This window comes from Macaca nemestrina, chromosome 13 (assembly GCF_043159975.1).
Source record: "Macaca nemestrina isolate mMacNem1 chromosome 13, mMacNem.hap1, whole genome shotgun sequence".
NCBI classification, from domain to species: Eukaryota; Metazoa; Chordata; class Mammalia; order Primates; family Cercopithecidae; genus Macaca; species Macaca nemestrina.
In genome coordinates, this window is record NC_092137.1 from 45,321,879 (window position 1) to 45,346,632 (window position 24,754).

The following is a 24,754-nucleotide window of genomic DNA, read 5'->3' on the forward strand; positions in this document are numbered from 1 at the left end:
TCTAGGTCCTCTTTATTTAAGTTCAATTAGGAATTAAAAAACAACCGAATTAATGAAGGGACTTTTTGTATCTGCAGTCACTCGGCTGTGGCATTCATTCTTCTCTTCCCAATTCACCTCCCCTTTTAAGTATTTGGATTAAAAATGCTAATTAGTCAAAGTGAACTTTTTATGGCATGGATCCCCCTCTCCACCCACTCTCCATCCCATCTCAGGCTTGTCTTTTGTTCTCCTAATGGGAGATTATGCAAGGCCTATCGTATTAAAGGAAATCACAAAAATGTGCTAAACACATCAAAAAGTCTCCAGTCTGTATCTTATTTATGCCTTCTTCCCTCTCCCCCATGTACGTCTTCCACACAGTTGGAAAGCCGGCAGCGCAAGGCTCTCTGGTGAAATACTAGATTTGGGTCGAGCGGCCGGCTGATGTCATGCTGGAGACCGCCTCTCCTGAGCACTAATGGGCTGCCAGTAACAAGTCTGTTTTACTGTTCTTCTGGAAAGGAAAAAAAAAAAGAGTTATAACCTTCGTGGTTTGGACTGATTTGTCAATTTAAAGTGCATTTTTTTTTTTTTCTGTCTGAGCTATCTACCCACAATTTCTTACAGACATCGCCTCATGCGGTCCACTCAGAGGAAGAATCTGGAACGGGAAGATTGGTTGTTTTTTCTAACTTTCCTAGCAAGTATACAAACCTCTAAAATTTCAGAGAGGCATCTGTATTAGTTCGTTCTCATGCTGCTGATAAAGTCTACCCGAGACTGGGCAATTTAAGAGGTTTAATAAACTTACAGTTCCATGTGGCTGGGGCAGGTCTCACAATCATGGTGGAAGATGAAAGTCATGCCTCACATGGTGGCAGACAAGAGAAGAGAGCTCGTGTAGGGAAACTTCCTTTTTAAAACCATCAGATCTTGTGAGACTTACTCACTATCACGAGAACAGCACAGGAAAGACCGGCCCCCGTGATTCATTTATCTCCCATCGGGTCCCTCCCACAACACATGGGAATTATGGGAGCGACAAGATGGGATTTGGGAGGGGACACAGAGCCAAACCATATCAGCATCATCGGATCATTTGCACAGTGGGAGGTGGGGAGTGGGAGGCAGATAGGCACAGAGGGGGCTCTTTCCCTGCACGTTCATTTTTAGGTCTTGTAACTACACTGATGTGCAGTAGCAGACCTTTGTGACATTGACTCAGTGATGGTTCTGCCTCTGTCACTACTGTCCAGTGTGAGACCTAAGGAGGGCTTCCTGGCCTGCTTCAGAAGGGCCTCCAGAGCTCTGTTGCCCCTTGCAAGACCACTGCCAATGCTTTCTGGGGCTACCCATATTGTCATCTAAACTGCTCGGAGACCCACCAGGCACAAAGCCAGGCAGCTTGAAAATTCGCTGGATGGGCACGGCTGCCTCTGACCCCAGCTGCCTTGATCTGCCCTTGACACGTACTCTTCATGCCAAAGACCCAGGGAACCCGAGGCAGGGAGAACACATTCAGAAAGAGAAATTCACCATTCCAGGGAGTAACCCTTTACCAATAGATTGTAGATAAGCACTTGCTTGGAAAAGAGAAAGGAGGGCAGAAGGAAAGAGGAAGGAGTTGGTCATATTTTAATATTCTAAGACTTGGCGTCTAACATGAGCCCTGCAAACCAAGGAGGCAGCAGGGTGGAGTGGGCCTCTGTGGTGTTACCACAAGTGCACCCAGCAGAGAAAATAGCAATATACTGCAAACATTCCCTGAGGGGTTCAAGAAGGTGACACCCTACTCTGACCCAGCCATGGAGAGATGCTCTTCTAAAACCATGTGTAAGAAAGAGCAAAGGCTCGGGCGGGGGTGGGGAGCGGTAGGGTGGGGGTATGTGGGAAGAGAGGGCTGGATTGTTTAATGCACCGTTACTGAAGGAATTTCCACTCGGGTACGTATGTGCTGTAGACTTTCTGAACATCACATCTCACTCAATAAAAGTGCACGCCAATACCACGTGCTCTGTTTATGTCTCTCCCTATCCAGTGCACTGGATGGATGGATGAAGGCACTCTCCCAGGCTTCCAACTCTTGGTAAGTGTGCATTTTCTAATTACATTTCTCAGCCTGGGTTTCAGACAGGAGAGCTCAAAAAATGTATTCCAGTTTTACAAATAGCAACGGTTTTTTAAAGACAGCAACTCAATGATTCAAGAATGACATCTTTTCTCTTATTCTTGTCTTCAAGAGTAAGAAGTAAACTCCCAGGAAACAGAATTGGTTTCCTCTCCCAGGAGTTGGGTTGTAGATGGAGCATGCAAGTTCTTCAAAATGATCCCGTGGCTTAGAAGCAAGAAGAGGGGAAGGTAGAATGAACTTGCATCCAAGGGGCCTTCTAGAGAGTGTGGAATCCTGAATTGTGCATAACAGAGTGTGCCTGGGAAACAGGAGAGGTGGATGTCTACCCAAAGCATCATTTTAACAGGCAAAGCTACTCCCTCTTCCTAAGGAGCTACAAAACCCATAGCAAGATCATGTGGCAACTAGGGCCACCTGCTTCAAATAGGGTTTTCTCTCCCGGCTTTGATCCTTTACCCCCAGTCATTTCCCTTCTCTGTGACACACAGAGTAGATAACACCACCTTAGCATTGAGTTTTAACCATTTATTCACATATATTTGTTGAGTACTATATTCTGGGCATTATACTAGGCATTGGGGATTTAATGAAGAACGAGACAGACAAAGTTCTTGCCATTGTCATTTAAATCCCAGTAAGGGAGGTAGACATGAATCAGGTAAACAAATAAATGAAAGGGCCACAAATTGTTAATGCTTTGAATGGAATACATTGAGCATTAGAATGGGCTTTAATGGGAAGGTTTGTCTGAGGAGAAGAGTTATGCTAGATCTAAAGGCAGAGAAGGAGCCAGCCCCATGCAGAGCTGGGAGGAAAGTGGCAACAGTGACAGATGCCACAGGCACCATGAAGCTCTAATGCCCATGAGAGTGTGGCCTGACTGGGATCAGCCAGAAGGCTGTTGTGACTAAGTGTGACGAGTGAGGTTGGGCAGTGGCATGGACACAGAACATCCTACATGTAGTGGGAAGCCACTGAATGGATTTTAACCATGGATGGGCATATTCTGATTTATGTCTTAAGAAGGTGATTTTCTGCAAATATGGAAATGAACTGGAGGCGGGCAAAGGTAATAACAGGGAGGCCCTTCAGCGGGTATTGCAGCCGAAGTGAGAGATGGTGGCCAGAAGTGGAATGATGGTGAGTGTTCTGCTTCTTTTTGTTTCACGTAGATTGATTTGGTTTTTTTAAGGCAGTTTGAGAGTTCTCTGAGAACAAAGAGCTTATTTTATTCTTCATAGGATAAAGGAGGAGCACCACTCCTCACCATCAGAACCTTCATATGATGCAACAAGAACATACTTCTTCTCTGCTTAGTCTTCAGTGCAGGGCAGCCTGACACAGGCTATTCTTCTGGCCTCCTACACCATCACTGCCCTTTTGGGGGACATGAGCATCATGTCCTTCCCTTTTCTCCCTCTTCCCAAACCATGACAGGCCTTTCCCAGAGCCCTTCTACCTAGAGTGTCCTTCTTTCTTTTTGGCAAAGCCTGGCTTTTCTTGCTATCTAAATTGTCTAATAAAATACCGACTCTCTGAAGGCTTTCCCTGACTCCCTGGGGTAGTGGCAACAAAGTGCACCTCTGTGCTCCCATGGTGCTTTGTTCATGTCTAGAGTTTTGCACCTGCTCACACCATGTTGTATACTCTGCTTGAGTGTCTATCTCCTAACCAGATCCCTAGCTCCTAGTTACAAACTCATTGCCAAATCTCAGCCTTTTCTTTAAAGAGGAGTCAAGGTGAGGATAGATTTTGAATCATGTTATTTGAAATCATGTTATTACATGGTTAATATTAATAAATCTTATCATTATAAACTTCTATTGTACTTTATATTTCCATTAAACTTTTAAATAGTTTTAAAAGTTTAACTTCTATTAAACTCTTAACTTAAAACTTTTAACTTCTATTAAGCTCTTAAATCTTAGAATAATAAACTTCTATTGTACTTTAACATCTAAGCTGTGGCCTCAAATTTAAACAGAAAACAGGCCTGGTAGAATGTAAGTCCACTCTCCTAATGAATGGCTGAGTGTGTGAGCTGGAAGATTGATCAATAGAAATTATCTAAAGACAAGAGGAAAAAAAAGTTGAAAAAATGAACAAGCTTCAGGGACATGTGGGACAATATCCAAATGTTCCATATGCAGTTAATTACAGTCCCAAATGTAGATAACAAAGATAATGGGGCAGAAAAAATATATATCTGAGAACATACTGGCTGAAAAACTTCCAAATTTCTTGAAAGACATAAATTATAGATCCAAAAGCACAGTGAATTCCAAACAGGATAATTTTGAATAAAATCCTATCTAGGCACATCATAATTAACTTCCTGAAAACCAAAGATAAAGAGAAAATCTTGCAAGTACCCAGAGAAAAATGACCCATCACTTATGGGGCCATGACTCAAATGACTATGGACTATCAGTGGTGGTGAGGGAGTGGTATATGGACTTACACTGTTTCAAGGTTTCTACATTTTACGTAAAGAAATGCAATATTAACCAAATATATTGTGAAAACAGAAGGATGTTTGTGTGATAATCAGATCAGCCATTTAAAAACAAATCCAATGTGATAGATCTGAAAATCTAACAAATAAGTTAAAACAAAATTATAAAATGTATTCAAACAATTTAAAAAGGTAGGAAAGGGGGAACAGAGGAACTAAAAACAAAGTGGACAGCAAAAAAGAAATGCAGTCTATTAACAATCATATTAATAATTACATTAAATGGTAGTGGACAAAATATCCCAATTAAAGGGCAGAGATTACCAGAATAGGCTGTTCTTTAAAAAGCAAGATCCAACTCTATGCTGACTAGAGGAGATGAACTTTAAAAACAGAGTCAATTAATAAGGAAGACATAATCATAAATGCATATGTGCCTAAGAATAGATCCTCAAGATACATAAAGCAAATCTTGACAGAATAAAAGAAGAAACAGAACGTTTTACAGTTATTGTGGGGTATTTGAATACTCTCTCTGCAATTGGTAGAAAGCAGGACAAAAAATTCAGTAAAGTCATAGGGAATCTGAGCAGCCATATCAACATCCCAGCCTAATTGATGTCTACAGAACACTATACCCAGCAACTGGAGAATACACATTTTTTCCAGCTGTACACACTCACCAACAAGGACCATATCCCAGGCTATAAGACAAATCCTAAAATAAATTATAGGATTGAAATAATAGTAGGATAGATCCTCTGATCACAATGTAATTAAATTAGGAATCAATTAAAATAAGTTATCTAGGACAAATCCAAATAAATATATTGTACTTCTAAATAATCCATAGGTGAAAGAAGAAATCATAGAGAAATGATAAAATATTTAAAACTTAATGATAGGGAAACTACAACATAAACTAAAACAGTGATTAGAGGGAGTTTTATGGCTTTGAATTCTTACATTAGAAAAGAAGAAAGGTTTAAATTCAGTGATTTAAAATTCCACCTCAAATCCAACGTAAACCAAAGTAAGTAAAACAAAGAAAATAATAAAGAGCAGAAGTCAATGTAATAAGAAACAGATAAGCAATTAAAAAAATGAGTAAACCCTAAAGTTAGTTCTTTGTAAAGAATATAAAACCTGATAAATTTTGTCAGACTTTGTAAGAAAAATGGAGAACAAAAATTACTAATATCAGGAATGAAAGAGGACTTATCACCACAGAAATCACAGACATTAAAATGTTAAAAAGAGAATATAAGAATAGTTTAAGGAACTTTATACTAATAATTTCTGCAAAATAGTGAAATGGACAAATTTATATAAATATAAATCATCAAAATTTACACAAGATGAAATAGAGAATCTGAATTATAGGCCCGGGTAATTCACTGATAAATTTTATCAAACATTTAAAGAAGAGATAATATCAATCTTTCACAAACTTTTAAAAACTAGAGGAGGACAGGGTACACCTCCCAATTTGGTTTATGGTACCAGCAAAACTCTAATACCAAAGCATGACAAAGATATTGCAAAAGGGAACACTATAGGCCAACATCCCTCATGAACATAGATGCTAAAATTTATAACAAAATATCAGCAGATTAAATCCAACAATATATTAAAAGGAATAAAACATCATGAGCAAGGGAGACTTATCCTGGGAATACAAGGTTGGTTTAATATTTAAAAAATTAATATAATATACCCCATTAAGAGAATAAAATAGAAAAACCATACAATTATTTCAATAGATGCAGAAAAAGTATTTGACAACATTTAATATATGTTCACAATAAAAACTCTCAGCAATCTAGCACAGAAAAGAACTTCTTCAACCTGATAAAGGGCATCTTTAATGATGAAATATGGAACGGTTTCCTAGCAAGTTTGGAAACAAGGCAAGGATGCCCACTCTTATAACTTCCATGCAACATTGTACTATCAGTCCCAGCCATTACACTAAGGCAAGAAAAAGAAATAAAGCTTTTAAAGATCAGAAAGACAGAAGTAAAATTGTGTCTATTTGCAGGCGATAATTTTTTTGTGCAAACAATTCTAAAGAATCTACAAAACTACAATTAGAACTAATGAATGAATTTAGCAAGATCACATGTTACACGGTGAATATATAAAAATTGATTTTATATTTTATTAGTTTGCAGCAAAAAATTAGAAAATGAAATAGAAAACCATTAATTTACAAAAATGACAAAAATACTTAGGAATAAATTTAACAAAAGATGTGCAAGACCTATACACTGAAAATGACAAAATATTGCTGAAATAAGTTGAAGACATAAATCTATGGAGAAATATACTGTGTTCACAGATTACAAGACTCCATGTTGTCAAGAAGTCAGTTCTCCCCAAATTTGTCTGTAGATTCAATGTGAAATTTTAGTAGGCTCTCTTTGTAACAATTAATAAGTCCATTATAAAATGTATATGAAAGTACCAATGACCTAGGATTACCAATACATTTTTTATAAAGAAAGACAAAGTTGATAGTCTTCTTGACCAAAGAACAGATGTGTAGATCAGTAGAACAGAATAGGGGGTCCTAAAATAGATCCATAAATATACTATTGATTGGCTTTCAACAAAGGTGCAGGGGTAATTCAATGAAGAAAGAATGTCCTTTTCAATAAATGGTACTGGAACAATTACATGTTCATATACTCAAAAAAAAAAAAAAGAAAGAAAAAATGAAAGGGAGGAAAAAGACAAAAAGAGAGAGGAGGAACCTCTCACTACCCTCCTTACCTTGTAGCATATTCAAAACTAAAAATAGATCACAGACCTAAATATAAACCTTAGACTCTATAATATCTAGCATGAAATATAGGATAAATTGTTTGTGACCTTGTGTTATGGTTTTAATGTATATTCCCTTCAAATCTCAGATTGAAATTTTATTGCCAATGTAATGGTATTGGGAGGTGGGCCTTTGAGAGGTGATTAGGCCATGAGGGCTCCACCCTCATAGATGGGTTTAATGCCTCTTGAAAAGGGCCTTGGGGGTAGGTTCTCTCCCTTTGCTTTTCCACTCTTCTTCCATGTGAGCAACAATGTTCCTTTCACTGGAGGATACAGTGTTCAAGGCACCATCTTGGAAGTGGAAACCAGGCCTTCACCAGACACCAAACCTGTTGTTGCCTTGATCTTGGACTTCCCAGTCTCCAGAACTATAAGAAGTAAATTTCTCTTCTTTATAAATTACCCAATCTCATGTATACTGTTATAGCAACCCAAATTGGACTAAGACACCTTGGGCCATATTTCTTAGATGCAAAACCAAAAACACAATCTGCAAAACAAAGTAAGATAAATTGGACTTTATCCAAGTTAAGCAGGAAGCAAAGTATCACTTTACTAATAGCTTAAAAATTGAGGCTTGCCCAGGTCACACAGCCAGCAAATGGCAGAGCCTAGAAATGAACTCAGGGCAGTCTGACTCCAGAATCTACAATTTTATGCATAGTATTCTAATACAACTCTACTTGTAAGATACAGTGTAGGGAGCATAGACTTCAACAGCACAGCTGTGCCTCTGAGCTAATTGGCCAAGAACTGCCTGCCTACTCCCCACCCTATCCTCTGCTTGGACCTGAGGAATGCCTGAGTGCTTGAGCGTTAGCAACACTGAATGAGCTTTCAACAAACCCAGCGATGCTTCATCACCAAAGAAAAATGTTATGACAGAAGTTAGGGCCAGGTTGTCTTCCCTGAAGATTTGCTAGCTCAATCTTGATAACTTGTTCTTGCTGAAAACGAGGGCTGTCCATGCGACTGGTGTCACTCCGGGGGCTATACTACAGTGAATGCAGTTAGGCAAGAGCTTACGCCTCAGTGAGAGCTTGCGCAGGGAGGGATGAGCAGGGTGTAGGACTGAAATCCACAGTGTGGGCCCTTTCCTGCCATTCCTGCCTCTGCTTTTTTCCTTCCTATGGTGCCTACCTTGAGACTAGGCACATACTGTGTTTCAATAAAGACTCATTGCAGGCCTTGAGTCCAGTATATGGAGCTGCCTGGAATCCATGCAATGGCATTGCTCCAGAGAGGGAGCTTATGGTGGGTGAGTTCATACACCCCTAAGACCAAACAGCTGCAGCACAGCACCAGTTTGAGAGCCCAGACCCCATCAGACTGCATCCTGTCCTGGGGTCCAACAGCTCCTTTGTCTTCACATCCCTAGAGCCCCACTGACATCATCCTACATCCACCCAGAGGACTGCAGTGGCACGAAGCCAGCTGGACCCAGCAGTATGACAGGGGCATCAACACTCTAGCACACCTAGTGTCCTGCACTTTGCAGCTCACTGGGGAGGCTACCCCAGGACAAAGGGAACTGAATGTCATGCTCTCCAACACCTGAGAGTCACCTGCCTGGGGGCACTGCCATTGACAGCAACCCCAACCCCCAGCAGCAGGGCTGCAGCACATTTATACATACCCCGAGGACAGGCTCTTCCCATCTGCTGCCACCATTGCTGCCACCATCCAAGCACTTTGCCTGGGGATGGGGGCATTTCCCTACCCTGCCCATTACAGCCTGCACCCATGTAGGCCTGGGGACAGGCCCATCCCAGTTGGCACCACCCCTATCAGTGCCCAAGCATGCTTCCTGGGGACCTGGGAATCATCTCACCCCATCCACCACTGCGGGGATCTGTGCACTGCTCCTAGGGCCTGAGGATGGGCCCACCCAGCCTGCCACCACTGCTGGCACCAACTCACACATGCTACCTGGGGCCTTAGAGACTGGCCCACCCAGCCCATTGCTGCCACTACTAACACCAGCACCTTCCACCTGGGAATGTCAGGATTGTTCCACCACCATTATTGCCATCACATGCTGCCCAGGGGACACAGGACCTTCTCATCTGCCTGGCTCACCACTGCCACTAATGGCAGCTGAATACACTGTCTGAAAGCTCAAGAATCAGCCCACTTGGGCCCACTAACAGTGGTGTCCATGTGTACTACCTGGGAACTCAAGGACAGGCACATTTGGTCCACTACTGTCACTACTCAGGTATGCCTGAGAACTGGCCTACCTGGCACCTCAGTCTCCAGCAAAGCGTCACCATGGCCTCTGCTAACAACCACAGCCGAAGTCACTGAGGAAATCACAGACGTCACTGACACTGTTTACAGCCAAAGAAATCATACAGAGAATACACACCTGCATGCACCCAGAACCAAAGCTAATGTACTCTACCCAACCAACACCAGCGATACATCTATAGGAAAGAGTCTTCCCCATGAGAGCCAATTCAAAAAATTGGAAGAAATTATTATTACACCAGATGCACAGATATCAATGTAACAACACAGGAAACAGAAACAGCAAGGAAATATGACACTTCCAAAGGAACACAATGATTCTCCAGCAACAGATTCCAGTGAAAAAAAAATTTATAAAATGCCTAGAAAAGAATTCAAAATAATGATATTAGAGAAGCTCGATGAGATACAAAAAAACACAGGTACATAGTACAAAGAAAGCAGAAAACAACTCAGGATATGAATAAGAAATTCATCAAAGAGATAGATATAAAAAAGAACCAAACAGAAATCCTAGAAGAATTCAATGAATGAAATAAAAAATACAATTAAGAGCTTCAAAAATAGACTAGATCAAGTAGAAGAAAGAATTTCTGATCTTGAAGACAGGTCTTTTGAAACAATCCAATCAGACTCCTCCCCTGCCAAATAAAAAAGTGGGGGGAGAATAAAAGAGAATGAAGAAAGAGTACTGATATATGAAGCACCACTATAAACTGACCAAATATTCATGTTTTTGGATTTTCTCAGGGAGAAGAGATGGACAAAGGCTCAGAAAACCTATTTAACAAAACAATACCTGAAAACTTTCTAAGTCCATCAAGCAATTTAGACATCCAGATATAGGAAGTTCATGGAATCCCACATAGATACAACCCAAAAAGATCTTCTCCAAAGCACATTATAGTCAATTGTCAAAAAGTCAAAGATAAAGGAAGAATTCTAAAAGCAGCAAGAGAAGAGCATCTAGTTACATATAAGAGTGTATTGCTCAGTAAAAGCCTAGGAGAGAATGGGATGATATATTCAAAGTGCTGAAGGAAAAACATTAGTAGCTAAGAATACTATACTCAGCAAATTTTTCCTTCAAAAATAAAGAAGAAATAACATATTTTCCAGACAAGCAAAACTGAGGGAAATCATAGACCAGCCCTACAAGAAATATTCAAGGGAGTCCATCACCTGGAAGCAGAAGAACAATATCTACCATCATGAAAGCACACAGAAGTATAAAACTCACTGGTAGAACAAACATACAAATGAGGAAGAGAAAGAATTCAAATGTTACCACCACACACAAAAAAACACCAAACCAAATTGATAAACAATGAGAGAAAGGAACAAAGGTTATACAAAACAGCCAGAAAACAACAAAATGACAGAAATAAGTCCTCAAATATCAACAATAACCTTGAATGTAAAAGCATAAGATATTCTACCAAAAAGATACAAACTGGCTGAATGGATTAAAATTTTAAAAGGCATGACCCAACTATATGCTACAAGAAACTCACTTCACCTGTAAAGACACATATAGTCTGAAAGTGAAAGGATGGAAAGTGATATTTCATGCAAATAGAAACCAAAACCAGGCAGGCATAGCTATACCTACATCAGATAAAAAAGACTTTAAGTCAAAAATAGTAAAAAGAAATAAAGAAGGTCATCTATATAATGATAAAGAGATTAATTCAACAAGAGGATTTAATAATTCTAAATATATATGCACCCAATACCAGAGCACCCAGATATAGAAAGCAAATCTTATCAGATCTAAAGGGGGAGATAGATTCTAATACAATAATAGTTGGGGACTTCAACACTCCACTCTCAGCATTAGACAGATGATCTTGACAGAAAATCAACCAAGAAATATTGGATTTAAACTGCACTTTAAACCAAATGGACCTAACAGACATCTACATAACATTTATTCAACAGTTGCAGAATACACATGCTTCTCATCAGCACATGGAACAGTCTCCAGGATAGACCATATGTTGTGCCACAAAATAAGTCTCAAAAATTCTCCTAAACATCAAAAGTCATACCTAGTATTCTTTCAGACTACAGTAGAACAAAACTAGAAATCAATAACAAAGTAGAACTTTGGGACCAGTACAAATACATGGAAGTTAAACAACATGCTCCTGAACAACCAATGGGTCAAGGAAGACATTATAAATAAAATTTAAAAATATTTAAATAAATGAAGATGGAAGCATAACATACCCAAACCTGTGAGATATAGCAAGCAGTGCTAAGAGGGAAGTTTATAGCAATAAATGCCTGCATTTAAAAAAGTAGAAAGATTTCAAATAAATAACCCAATGATGCATGTCAAAGAACTAGAAGAGCAAGAACAAACCAAACCCCAAATTTGCATGAAGAAAGAAATAATAAAGATTAGAGCAGAACTAAACCAAATAGAGACTAAAAAAAAAGGACCAAAAAAAGTTGTTTTTTGAAAAGATGAACAAAGTTAATGAACTGTGAACTATACTAACCAAGAAAAAAGAGAGAAGACTCAAAAAAAGTAAAATAAATCAGAAATGAATAAGGTAATATTACAACTGATACTGCAGAAATACAAAAAAAAAAAAACCCTCAAAGACTATTATGAACAACTACAAGATAACAAACTGGAAAATCTAGATAAAATGGAAAAATTCCTGGACACATGCAACTTACCAAGATGGAATCTGGAAGTAACAGAAAACCTGAACAAACCATAAGGAGTAATGAAAAAGTCTCCCAGCAAAGAAAGGTCCAGGACTGGGTAGAATAAAGCAATGAAGCTTTATTCTACCAAACTTATAAAGAGGAACTAACACCAATTCTCCTCAAACTATTCCAAAAAATTAAAGAGGAATGAATTCTTCCTAACTCATTCTACAAAGCTAGCATTATCCTCATACCAAAACCAGACACAGACACAACAACAAAAAAAGAAAACTATAAGCCAATATCCTGATGAACATAGATGTACAGGTTCTCAACAAAACACTTGCAAACCAAATCCAACAGCACATCAAAAAGATAATACATAATGATTAAGTGGGATTTATCCCAGGGATGCCAGGCTCATTCAACATATACAAATCAATAAATGTGATACATCACATCCACAGAATTAAGGACAAAAACCACCATCTCAGTAGATGCGAAAAATCATTTCATAAAATTCCACATCCTTCATGATGAAAACTATCAACAAATTAGGCATAGAAGGAACATACCTCAACATAATAAAGACCATGTGTGACATACACATAGCTAACATCATGCTGAATGGGGAAAAGCTGAAAGCCTTTCCTCTAAGAACTAGAACAAGACAATGATGCCTACTTTCACCACTCCTATTCAACATGAGCATACACCAAACATGTTCATGCCTTGATCTGGAACTTCCCAGCCTCCTGAACTGTGAGAAATAAATTTCTTCTGTTTATAAACTACCCAGTTTATGGTATTTTGTTATAGCAGCTAAAACAGACTAAAGACAACACTCTTCAAACAAATCTGGGCACATGCATTTAAAGGTCATGCTGAGCTTTGCCTGGTGAAGGGAAAGAGTAGCCAAGTCTTCATTCTGTCTTCCTAATCAGTTTGGCTCTGGGCAAAACTTACCAACCCCTTAGGAAAAAATGTGTTGCCACTGTCTATTGGGAGTCCTTGAGCATCTCTCCCAGCCACACTTTGCTTCTCATGAGATAGATCAGAGTTTACTGCTTCCCCTTCACGTCTCTGGGAAGAATCCAGTAAATATGTTTTCCATCGTGTGTGTGTGTGTGTATGTGTGTGTATTAGATCAACATCCTGGGGAAAGGCCTTGGCTGACCCATCTTTTAATCAGTATAATTAATATTTTATGCACCTACACTGTATACTAGCCCAATGCTGACAAAACATGCTCTTTGCTTTCAGCAAGCTTTCCATCTTCATAGGGAAAGGAGGCTCACTGGTAAGCAGCGATAATGTTCAACTAAGTCCTGGATCATACTGTACATGGTCTGACTCTTGTATGAGCAGATACAAGCCACTGTGGCCTGGAGGAGCTTGTGGAAGCCTTCATGGAAAGGACTGGGAAGGGCTTGAGGGACAGGAACATATTGTGAAACCAGAAAGCATGAACTAAAGCCAGGGAGGAAAAATTGCTGTCTGGACAGATGCACACATGACCAAGCCCGCTGGTGGTCGGTAGCCAGTTCCTCTGGGTTTTGGGGGCCTCTCTAGCCACATGCTCCTCTTAGCGGGGCCAGGCCAAAATTTCCACAAACATTTCCATCCTGAATTCAGCCAGGTTGGGATATTTCATTCTACCAAAAAGAGGAGCCAGAAACTTTGACCTGAATGCATAAAACTAAGGTGGAAAAACAATGTTTGAAATTTTTCTTCAGAAAAAGAAAGCCCCACCAATAATCTGGAAATTCTTCATAAGGCAGCAATTTAAACCAGCAGCTTAAAACTCCTTGACAGGGGAAAAACTCTGTGAAGCACCTTCCCGAACTTTGATCATGATCCTCTTGTTCCTGGGAGAAAGAGAGCCCGAGACATGGCCTTGCTGCCTTGGGTCTTTAAGAATTTGGGTCTGCCTCCAGTGTCTGATGCTACAGCCAAACCCCAGCCCTTCTCTTGCAATGCACCCACAGTAACACTGATCCCAGTGCATTCCTGCCATTCTTCTGCCTCGCAGCAAGCTTCAGGTCAGAGCAGTTGCAAGATCAGATTTGTTTGTGGAATAAAATGCTTTAACAGTTCAGCAGAGGATGGACGGAAAGATGAAACCAAGATGGCTGAAGCACTTATACCTGATGGAATGCTGTTTGCAAGACCACAGGAGAATGGTTGGGCAGTAGGATAGAGGGAGGCCTAGGGCCCCTTAGGGTCAGCCCTCAACTCTAGGCAGCTCTCCAAAACCTATAGTTGGTAAGGTCCACTTGGAAGGGCAACTGAGCAATGAGGAAGTCCCTGAGTTTACAGTAACCGCAGTGTCAGAGCCACAGTATAGGCGAGCTGCCTACGGGGTGGCCAAGGATCCCAGACCCCTTCTGCTTGGAGCTCTGCTCCAGAGATCTTTGAGCACCTTGGCTGCCTGGGTGTTCACATTACCAGAAGGAGAGACAATGGCAGGGACAACATTGCAGTACCCTTCCATAGATTTCCACGGCTTATGGGACATATTACAAGCCCATAATGACCAGAAAATCAAGGCCTTTAAATGTGGCCCTAATCCATCTGCCCAGCTTAGGTGCACCCTTGCACACTCCCTGTGTTTCAGCGAGGACAATGTTCTCAGTTCCTCCCTGTTCCTCCCTCTGGACATACCCTTTCCTCATTTCTCTCCTTTCTTAATCCCACTGTCTTTGAGGTCCATGAAGCATTCTGACTTGATGGGTCCACAGTAAGCTCTTCTTTCTTCAGGGCTGAATTACACTAACTGAAAATCACCCTAGAGTTTGCACCAGCAAAGCATGAGCAACTAAAAGCATTGTTTGGCAAGAATTTGATCTGAGAAATTTTCTTTTAAAGGTACTGAAATAATCATAATGGGAAAGACATGAACTTTCTTGGACGTCTTTACTATAATTTTGTTGTTTATCACTTATTTTTAATAATGGGGAAGGGCGCCCCATAATTTTTTTCAGTGTTTCTAAATCCCCTGGATCTGAACCCAGACTGTCCCACTCTGACCACTTTGCCAAGTGGCAGCCTGTCTCGCACATAAGGGCTGTTAATCACATGTGCCTTGCATATGGTTATGTAACTGTTTCTGGTCTCACTTCCCAATTAAATAAGAATCTCCTTCAAGTCCAGCAAGAAGCGTTCTGCATAGTAAAGAGGTGTGCTGCATGGATGGCTGCTAGTACAGTGCCTGGCACAGAGTCAAACCTCAACACGTTAGGTATTTCTGTTATTATTATTTTACTTCTTTGTATCACTGCAGAGATTTTTATTTTCTTCAAAGATTGAATATGGCAACTGACAGGAGCTGTCAGTTGGATACTTGTTACATTTTATTGCAACGATATAGTACTTACTAAATTAAATGGTGGACCAGAGAGCCAGCGTGGCATGATGAAAAGCAGAGTCTCCGGAGATGTGATAGTTGGGTCCAAATGCTGGCACCACCACTTGAGGCAGATGACCTGGCCGCAGGGGTCTCTGTTTCCTTGTCTGTAATGCCTACTTCATAGTTTTGTTATGAGAATGAAGTGGATTCATACTTCCGTGGTGCTTCAGACTGTGCCTGGAACATAGTAAGCCTGACGTGCATGTCTTAAATAGAGATATTACCAAATAGAGCTGGGGAGAAGTTTACCTAGGGAAAAAGTTTTCAAAGTAGTACCAAGAAGACTGGTGCTATTTTACTGATTTGAGAGACTAAGTCCCCCTTTTTGGTAACACCATTTGCATATAAGCATCTAGCATGCTAATTCCATCAACTCTCACCTCTTTTTCAAAACAGATGCCACAGGATCTCTGGCAGGATTTGACTAATGACTGACCTTAAAGTACATACCTTTATACAAATATTTTTAATTCAGACCCTCCTCTCCTTTAGGGCTGTGGATGCTGTGATATACCGCCCTGACCCCTCTTCAGGACTTTTGGGAGTCCTGCCACCTGTCAGCACTCTCCAGAAACCTACTCTCCGCTGGAGAGAGGGCTTGGGGCAGCCAAATCCAAGACTGGTTGATGTGGAGAATGGAGGCCCATCCGCCTCACCCCAACTTGGGGCAGCTCTGCAGGTCATCCCGGCCCAGAGTTCCCCATGGGGTGAGCTGAGGCCTTTGATGAGACTGACAGACATTCCAGCATCTTCTTTTGCCCAATCCTGTTTTTCTCCCTTCTCTTCCACAGATGTTGATCCTGGGTGCACTGTCTAGTAAGTGTCCTGCATGCTCATCTCTATCTCAGAGTCCACTTCCAGGGAGCTCTGCCTGCACCACCAGTTGCAGCGACACCAGCAAATTCACTCATTTTTACTAATTCTGATTTGACTTCTAATTCACAATTACCTGCATTGCATCTGTAACTAAGACGACCCTACAGACTGGTTTGGCTGGGACAATCCATTTGTGACTTTCATTACCAAGAGATTTAATTATTATTAGTAGCAATGCTTTTTACTTTTAAAATATCCACAGTTTGAACAATAAATTATATAGCCACCCTACCTATATAAACAGCCCTAATGTTCCCAGGCCTCACTGCCAGCATGAAAAAATTGTACATTGACATAGTGTAAATTTCCTGAGCTTAGAGGTCCCACTAAATATAACTTCAGAACCTCAGCCCCCTTGCAGGACTCTCCACACTGACCCTACCCTGCTTCCTCCCCAGAACACCTGAGTGACCATCAGGAGCCCACACATTCTCAACAGATCACATTGCTGCTTGGCCACTGCTCTCCACCCTCTTCTGAGGCTGCTGCTTATACCCCAGTGTCGATGGCCTCCTCTCTGTTCCCCGGAGCAGAGGCTCCCACCAGCACTGTTGCTCTTGGGCATCAGATAGGTTCTGGGAGCTTCACCCTTGTCAGAAGGCCTAGATGGCTCCGGGAGGTCCCATGGATGCTCAGCCCAAACCAGGTTTTGAGTCTGTATTTCGGTTGTAGCTTGATATATCTATGCACCCCACCTCCATACAGTAAATGAAAAAACATCATTCCTCTGCATAGTAGACATTCTTCTCTCTGGATCCCACAGCAGAGTGGTGGGCTCTATGTGGGTGCAGTTGGTCTCATTTTATCTACAAAGCTCTTTCTCACTCAGGGTCACACATAGGCCATCAAGGTGGCTGGATCGGGTTAGGGTTTAATAGCCTCCAAACTATACCTGGAATCCCTATTCCTACCTAACCCTATGGCTCAAATTCTTTTTTCCAGGAGTTTTCTCACACTTCGTGCAAGTGAATTGGCACAGACAGACATGGGGAAATTGGAATCTAATTCCACATAAACCAGTTATGTATACAGGAAGTCCTTATTCTGCATAGTAGTGCAAGACCCTTAAAATGACTGTGTAAGCTGAAACCCCGCAAAGCAATCTTAATAATCAGTGGGAAGAATTACAGTTGTTCTGTGACCTTTAAATGTTTTTGTCAAAACATTAAACATTCTCTTACTGTTGGTTATAAATGCATAGGGAAATGAAAAATTAACAAAACTAATATTTATTTATTACATTGTAATTTAAAACATTAGAAACATTGAGAATTAAGGTGTTTTAGTTCTTTGTAAAACACATATCAAACATCGTTTGCCCAGTTCTTGCCTTTTTTCCCTTGCTGTATAGCTTATGATACAGCTGGAGCAACTTTTCTATGCCTTGGTGAATTATCGATCGTACTTTGTTCTAAGTGTAGCCTAGTTCTAAGTCAGCTCGTGATGTTTTATCCTTTGCTCTTGCAATGTCACAAAGTATCTGTAAGAATTCCTTGAAGATGAAGTTTTTTGCCAGTGCCACTTCCATTGGGACATCTTCATTTTCTTGGGATCTGGATGCAAATTTCCCAGCTACATCCTTACCTGTGCTAGCAGCTTCATTAGTAGCTTGACATCAATCAGTTCATGCTAAATTCTGGAATAGGGAAACAAGCCTTTACTGGCAGTAAAAGATTGTTCTTCAGTATCCTTGTAATTACCATTTTCTTTCAATGTGGCAACTAAGATCAATGCCTTGGCCAGGATGCAAGCCAAACTACTTCGGATTTTGAAATATTACAGTCTTCAATCCAAAGTGGAAAACTCTCCAAGCATAAGCAGCTTTCTGTTCGTATTGTAATTTAAACTAAAAGATGAAGCAACATTACCTTGTTTTTAATACACATTGGATTTTTCCAGTGCAGTTTGTTCCATAGCTCCATGCAGGCCATGGTGCATCTGATCTTTGCTCTGCTCTTGCCAATTTCAAATCTTCAGTCTAATCACATACAGTTTACTGCCAGCGTTATCACATTCTGTTTCTTTGTTGCATTTTTATTTTTGTTAGCTTACCCTCTATCAATGATCCAATTTTGTAACATTTTCGTCACATGGATTTATCACTGGAAGACAAGGAAGCAACACAACTTCACATTTTGCTGTCTGGGCATGAACTGAATAACAGATGTGCAATGACTAATCATGGACAGGCTTTGAAAGAAGTGATGTGATTGGTTCATCATGATGTGCATCTGTTGTTTATGTCATAATTTGTGGACTGGCAAGCAGGCAATGAAGTTTGCACTTTATGCAATTATAGTTAATATACTGTGGTGACTGAAATTTGAACTAGTTGTTGGGAACTGGTATTATTTCACTAAACTGAAACTTGTGTACATCAGTTCCATAAAAAGCAAGGACTGCTTTATTAATGTATACCAACCAAATATTTCTGGGCATATTTACAACACAGCACTTCCTCCTCCTTGTGGTTGGATGGTTCCACGTGACCAGTCTAGCCAATGGATTGTGAGCAGAAGTTACATGTGTCAGTTCCATGCCAAACCATTTGATGGACAATCAGTCCTGTCCTAGACCCTGAGGATATCAGAGGAGGTGGCTGCTCTGTTAGCCTAAGTCTGTGAGCAACAAAGGTGAGCAGAGGCCCCCTGCTGAGATATGATGGACATGTAGCATAAGCAAGAAGTAAACCTTTGTTTTAAGCCACTGAGATCTTGGGGTTATTTGTTTCTATAGCATAACAACTCATTATGATTGATATAAAATATAATCAGGAGGTAATCTAGGAAAAGGAGGATAGAAAGCTGGGCAGAATTTAGAACCCAGAAATTGGCAGCTGATAGTCAAAAGGGCTCCAAATTTGTGGGACTAGGAGTAGAGGAAGAATCAGGGGCATGTACTTAAAAAAAAATATTTATATGATAAAAAAATAATTAGCACAGACACAGAAAAGAAATGTATAAGTTAATAAATCATTAAAAAGTGAAGGTTATCCAATGGCTTAATGGGTTAATGGGCTATCATGGGAGTGGGACTGGTGGCTTTATAAGAAGAGGAAGAGAGACCTGAGCTAGCACTCAGCCCCCTTGCCATGCGATGCTCTGTACCACTTCAGGACTCTGCCGAAAGTGCCTACCATCAAGAAGTCTCTTGCCAGACGTGGTGCCTTGACCTTGAACTTCTCAGCCTCTGTAACTGTAAGAAATAAATTCCTTTTCTTTATAAATTACTCAGTTTCAGGTATTCTCTTATAAGCAATAGAAAAAGACTGTTTCCTCACCCCTCCCTCTTTGCCCTCTAGAGGTGACCACTTACTTGCCTTTTATGGAAATACCCTCCTTCCTTTCCTCATGCCATTATCAGTCCACATGTGCATTCTTCAACATTGTGGTTTAGTTTTACTTTTAAAATATTTTAAAGTCTCTTTTAATGTACAGACTTCCCCTTTACTGCACTCCTTTCCCCTTGTGAATGTATGTGTTATAAGAACTGGATCATTGGTAGAGTTTCCCACAGCGTGGATTTTGCCACTTGCACCCCCATGGTGTTGTTGATGTGTTCCTCTGGCCCCTATATTTCCTGTAAATTGCTAGTTGGATCTATAGGCTTGATCCAATGTGGGTTTGATTATTTTTGGCAAGACAACATCATAGGTGGTAGTGCCTTTGTTCTCCAGAACGTGTAATCATTTTTAAAATAATTATTATTTTAATAATAACCATAGATGTTTAATTCCAAGATTCAGCCTAGACCCATTCATTTATTTGGGGTTTCAGAATGGCAAAATTCCAATTTGAAATGTCTCCCATTCTACTCTGGTTACCAGTGATGCAGTTCAAATGGGACTATCAGGGTAAATGCCGATTTTTTGTTTGTTTGTTTCTTCAGAATTCAAAGCTTTGTCACATCCAGGTACTAGCTGCTAAGATCTGAATGTTGTCGAACTGTTGTAAAGGCCAACCTGGGCCCCATCGGCCCAGCCTTCTCTCCCCAGGTCCTTTGACCTCCTGAGAGGTCACCCCAGGCCCTGTGAATCTCAGTTTTTCTTCCCATCTCCCCATCCCATCAGAGCCCACTTTCAAGGAGGGAAGGTCCTCATGCTCGCTCACCTTGGGAGGTAAATTGTGGGCATTTTCCACTCTAGGGAATGTGGATTTTAAGGCCTCTCTCTCAAATATTGTCTCACTTAGTCCTTGTGGAGTTGAAAACAGGTAGCTTTGAGCCCAGATTCACCTTGCAGTTGTGTTTTGTTTTGGCCATCACAGAGTGTTTTCACTTGTTGGTTGGTTTTGCTTTTAAGTGGAGCAAGACTGCATATAGGCAGGGGGCATATTCTCTGCAGTTAGATCAGAGCCCACCGCCTCCCCTTGCATTGTACCCACCCTGTGTTCTGAGTCCCTTTGTGTTGCAGCAACCTTGTAGGTAGGTGTTACTAGCCCATGTTGCAGGTGAATGGACAAGAACTGGAGAATTGATGTGGGGGACTTAGGTGAGGCACAAATGGAAATGGAACAGCCATTGAGTGCTCTGGGAAGGAGACTACAAGTCAAAGGAGAGAGTCCACACCGGGAAGAGCCAGCTATAGGGCCCTCTCCATCCAGCCTGGTGCAAAATAAAACCCACATTCTTTTTTCTTCCCTTTTACAGAGACAGCTCAAGGAAGCATGATAAAATGAGGCCTAAGATAATATTTGGGGGGAACGTTTATTTTTTTATGGTCTGTTTGCATTACACCATCGGGTGAAGAGAGGAGGAGAAAGACTTGTCCCAAATGGCAGAGTTGGAGAAGCACAAATCCAATGTCAACAGTTGGAAATACAAGTGTTTGGTTTCATTAAACTTCTTTTTTAAAGAAACGTTCTTCTTCCTTTTCCTGAGGCAGTCCTTTTCCTGAGGGGACATAGAGGTGGAAGAAACAGGGAGGGAGGAGGGAGCAAGCCAGGGCCAGCGAAGGGGGCTTGTCTTGAGGAACCTGCTCCCCCTGTGAGTGTCCTCAGCCAGCCCAGGAGGCTGGCAGGCCTGACCAGAAGCAGCCAGCCGGAGCCTTCCCCTGGTTCCAATGACGGCTGCTAAGCAGGGGCAGGCAAGTCAGAGTTTCAGCATTTGTCTAACAGCTTTTTTTGAAAGGATTTTTTTTTGTTTTGAAAACCTGAGTGAAAATGAACAAATAATCAAATCCAGGTCACCCTGGGGAAAAGTATTTGGCTTCTGTGTTCTCCTGTGGCCCCACTGGGCCATAGCTGGCCCCTTCTCCTTCCCCACTACCATGCTGGCCTTTGGCTGCCCCAAGGCAGAGGCCATGTCTGCAGAGGCAGGAGAGGTAGGTTAAGAATGCAGGCTCTAGTCAGACAGCCTGGGGGTTCAAGTTAAAATATCAGCTCTGGCACTTATTAAATAGGCCACCTCGGACAGCTTCTTTGTGCCTCAGTTTCCCCATTGTAAAATGGAGATGTGATAGTACCTCATGGTCTGTTGAAAGAATTCAATGGAAAAAATGCTTACTACAGTACCTAGCATGTAGTGTTCAGCAAATATTTGCTGTTATTCTATTATTTTTAGAGCCCTTTCTGTCTCCCTGCCTTTGTCTTTCCATTACATGCCACTCCTGAGCAATCCCACTGGATTTGTCCAAATAGATAAACTCACTCAAAGAAATAAAAATAGGTGTTATCTTGCAAGGTATTTTGCACACTGTCCACTCAGACCTTCTCTCTCAAGCAGTTTCTGCACAGCTCTGTGGATACCACATCCTTCTCTCATCAACATGCCTTAGTTCTTGTGGCACAATCTCCATGGATTGCCCTCTCTATTCATTTCCATCCACCCAAATCTAGTTCAAGGCCCACCTTGCAACAGAATGTTGGGTCGATCTGGCTTCAGGAATGGCTTGATTCAGGGTCTTGCCTAAAGTCACTAGGATCTGGTTTCATCTCTTGGTTTTGCTTTTTCCATGTTGGCTCCACTCGTAGACCCTACACACCTGGTGGCAAGAGGTTTGCAGGCAAAATGGGCTGCAGATTCAAGCCCAGTGAGAAGGATAAGTTGCCTTTTTCTTAATAGCCCCAGCAGACCTACCAGGTGTTCCTTGGCTATGATTGGGTCCCAGAACCATCCCTGGACCAATCTTATGGTTGGGGGATAGGGAAGGAATGTGGTACTTCCACCTGCAGTTCATGGGCTGATGAAGAGGAAGGAATGTTTGCTAGAAAGAAATCAGGATAGTTTCCAAAAGAAGGGAGAATGGGGAGCCCAATGGAAGCAAATGTTCACCATGCACACAGCCTTTCCAATATCCATCGCCAACGATTCCAGCCAGTTCTCTTCTCTGGATTCCTGATCTGATTCATCATGATGTCATTCATCTTGGCAATGTCTTCTCTACCTGTTTGTTGAGAATAAGTCTCACTATATCCCTTACTTTGCTAACTGCTTTTACCTAAAGATTGTTTCTGTGTCCTTCACTTGGCAATGAAGCATGCCCTGACTTCTTGAATGGCACTGTCGTCTCTCTTACTGATACTGTATTTCCCTTATATACATGTCTTACCTTTCTTACATATTGTAAACTCCCCCAGGCAAGAAACAAGAATACTTCTTGCCTAGCACCTTGTATATAAATGCTTGGTTATATGTTGTTGATTTATTGAGAATTTAATATTTCTTTTCTTATACTTTGCCTTGGTTAAATGCCTAGTAGGTACTAAATAATATTTTTTGAACCATAAAATCTAGAAGGAGCACTGAATTTGGACAGGCTCTTATAATCTAATGCAGCTCCCTCTTTCATAGGGGTTAAAACAGCCCAGAGTAATGAAGTGAGTATATAAGCAAGTTAGGAAGACTAAAAACCAAGATGCTTTGGATCATAGTTAGCACTTTGTATTTGTTGATTGACTGATTGTTATTTCAGTGCCTTTTCCACTGAAACTCTTTGTAAGATGGGGAACAAGGCAAGGATACCTACTCCTGCCACTTCAATTCAACATAGTACTGGAAATCCTAGCTAGAGCATTAGGCAAGAAAAAGAAATAAAAAACATCCAAGTTGCAAAGAAGTAAAATTATCTTTGTTCACAAGTGTCATGGTCTTACATGTGGAAAACCCTAAAGATTCTGCACAAAAAGACCTGTTAGGATTAATAAACAAATTCAGCAAAGTTGCAGGATATAAAATGAGTATACAAAAATTAGTTGCATTTTAATACACTAACAACAAACAATCCAAAATTAAATTAAGAAAAGAATCTCATCTATAATAGCTTCAGAAAGCATAAAATACTTAGGGATAAGCTTAAAGATTTGTACTGTGAAAAGTATAAAATATTCCTGAAAGAAATTAAAGAGACACAAATAAATGCAAAGACAGCTTTCATTGGTTAAAAGAGTGGTCCCCAATCTTTTTGGCACAAGGGACTGGTTTTGTGGAGGACAATTTTTCCATGGACTGAGGTGGGGGTGTGGAGATGGTCTCAGGATGAAATGGTTCCATCTCAGATCACTAGGCATTAGATTTTTGTAAGGAGCACACAACCTAGATATCTCATGTGTACAGCTCACAATAGGGTTTGTACTTCTGTAAGAATCTAATGCCACCGCTGATCTGACCGGAGGCAGAGCTCAGGTGGTAATATTTACTCACCTGCTGCTCACCTCCTACAGATCTCTGGATCTCACTCACTCTCTAGACCCAGTCACCTCCTACAGATCTCTAGATCTGTGTGGTCAGGTTCCTAACAGACCAAGAACCAGTACTGGTCCACAGCCCAGGGGTTGGGAACCCTTGAGTTAAAAGACTTAATATTATTAAAATGTGCATATAATCCAAAATGATCTACAGATTTAATGTAATCCTTATCAAAATCCAAATGCCATTTTTTTGCAGATATAGCAAAAATCCTAAAATTTATGGAATTAAAAAGGACCCTGAATAGCTAAAACAATCTTGAGGAAGAAGAACAAATCTGGAAGCCTCACACTTCTTGACTTCAAAGCATATTCCAAGCTACAGTAATTAAAACAGTATGGTAGTAGCATAAGGTCAGACATATATAGACCAATGGAACAGAATAGAGAGCCTCAAAATATACCTATGCCTAGACAGTCAAATGATTTTACCTAAAGTACCAAGACTACACATTGGAGAAAGGACAGTCTTCTCA

The 24,754-nt window shown here is 40.8% G+C and overlaps 1 long non-coding RNA gene across 1 annotated transcript; it reads right to left on the minus strand.

The window, feature by feature from the left end:
• Positions 1-212: 212 nt before the first annotated feature.
• Positions 213-18,755, minus strand: LOC139357829 (uncharacterized). The gene is made up of 3 exons (XR_011611683.1): positions 18,649-18,755; positions 15,689-15,897; positions 213-496 (listed from the first exon to the last, which is right to left on the minus strand). It is a non-coding gene; the product is annotated as an uncharacterized lncRNA (long non-coding RNA).
• Positions 18,756-24,754: the final 5,999 nt, after the last annotated feature.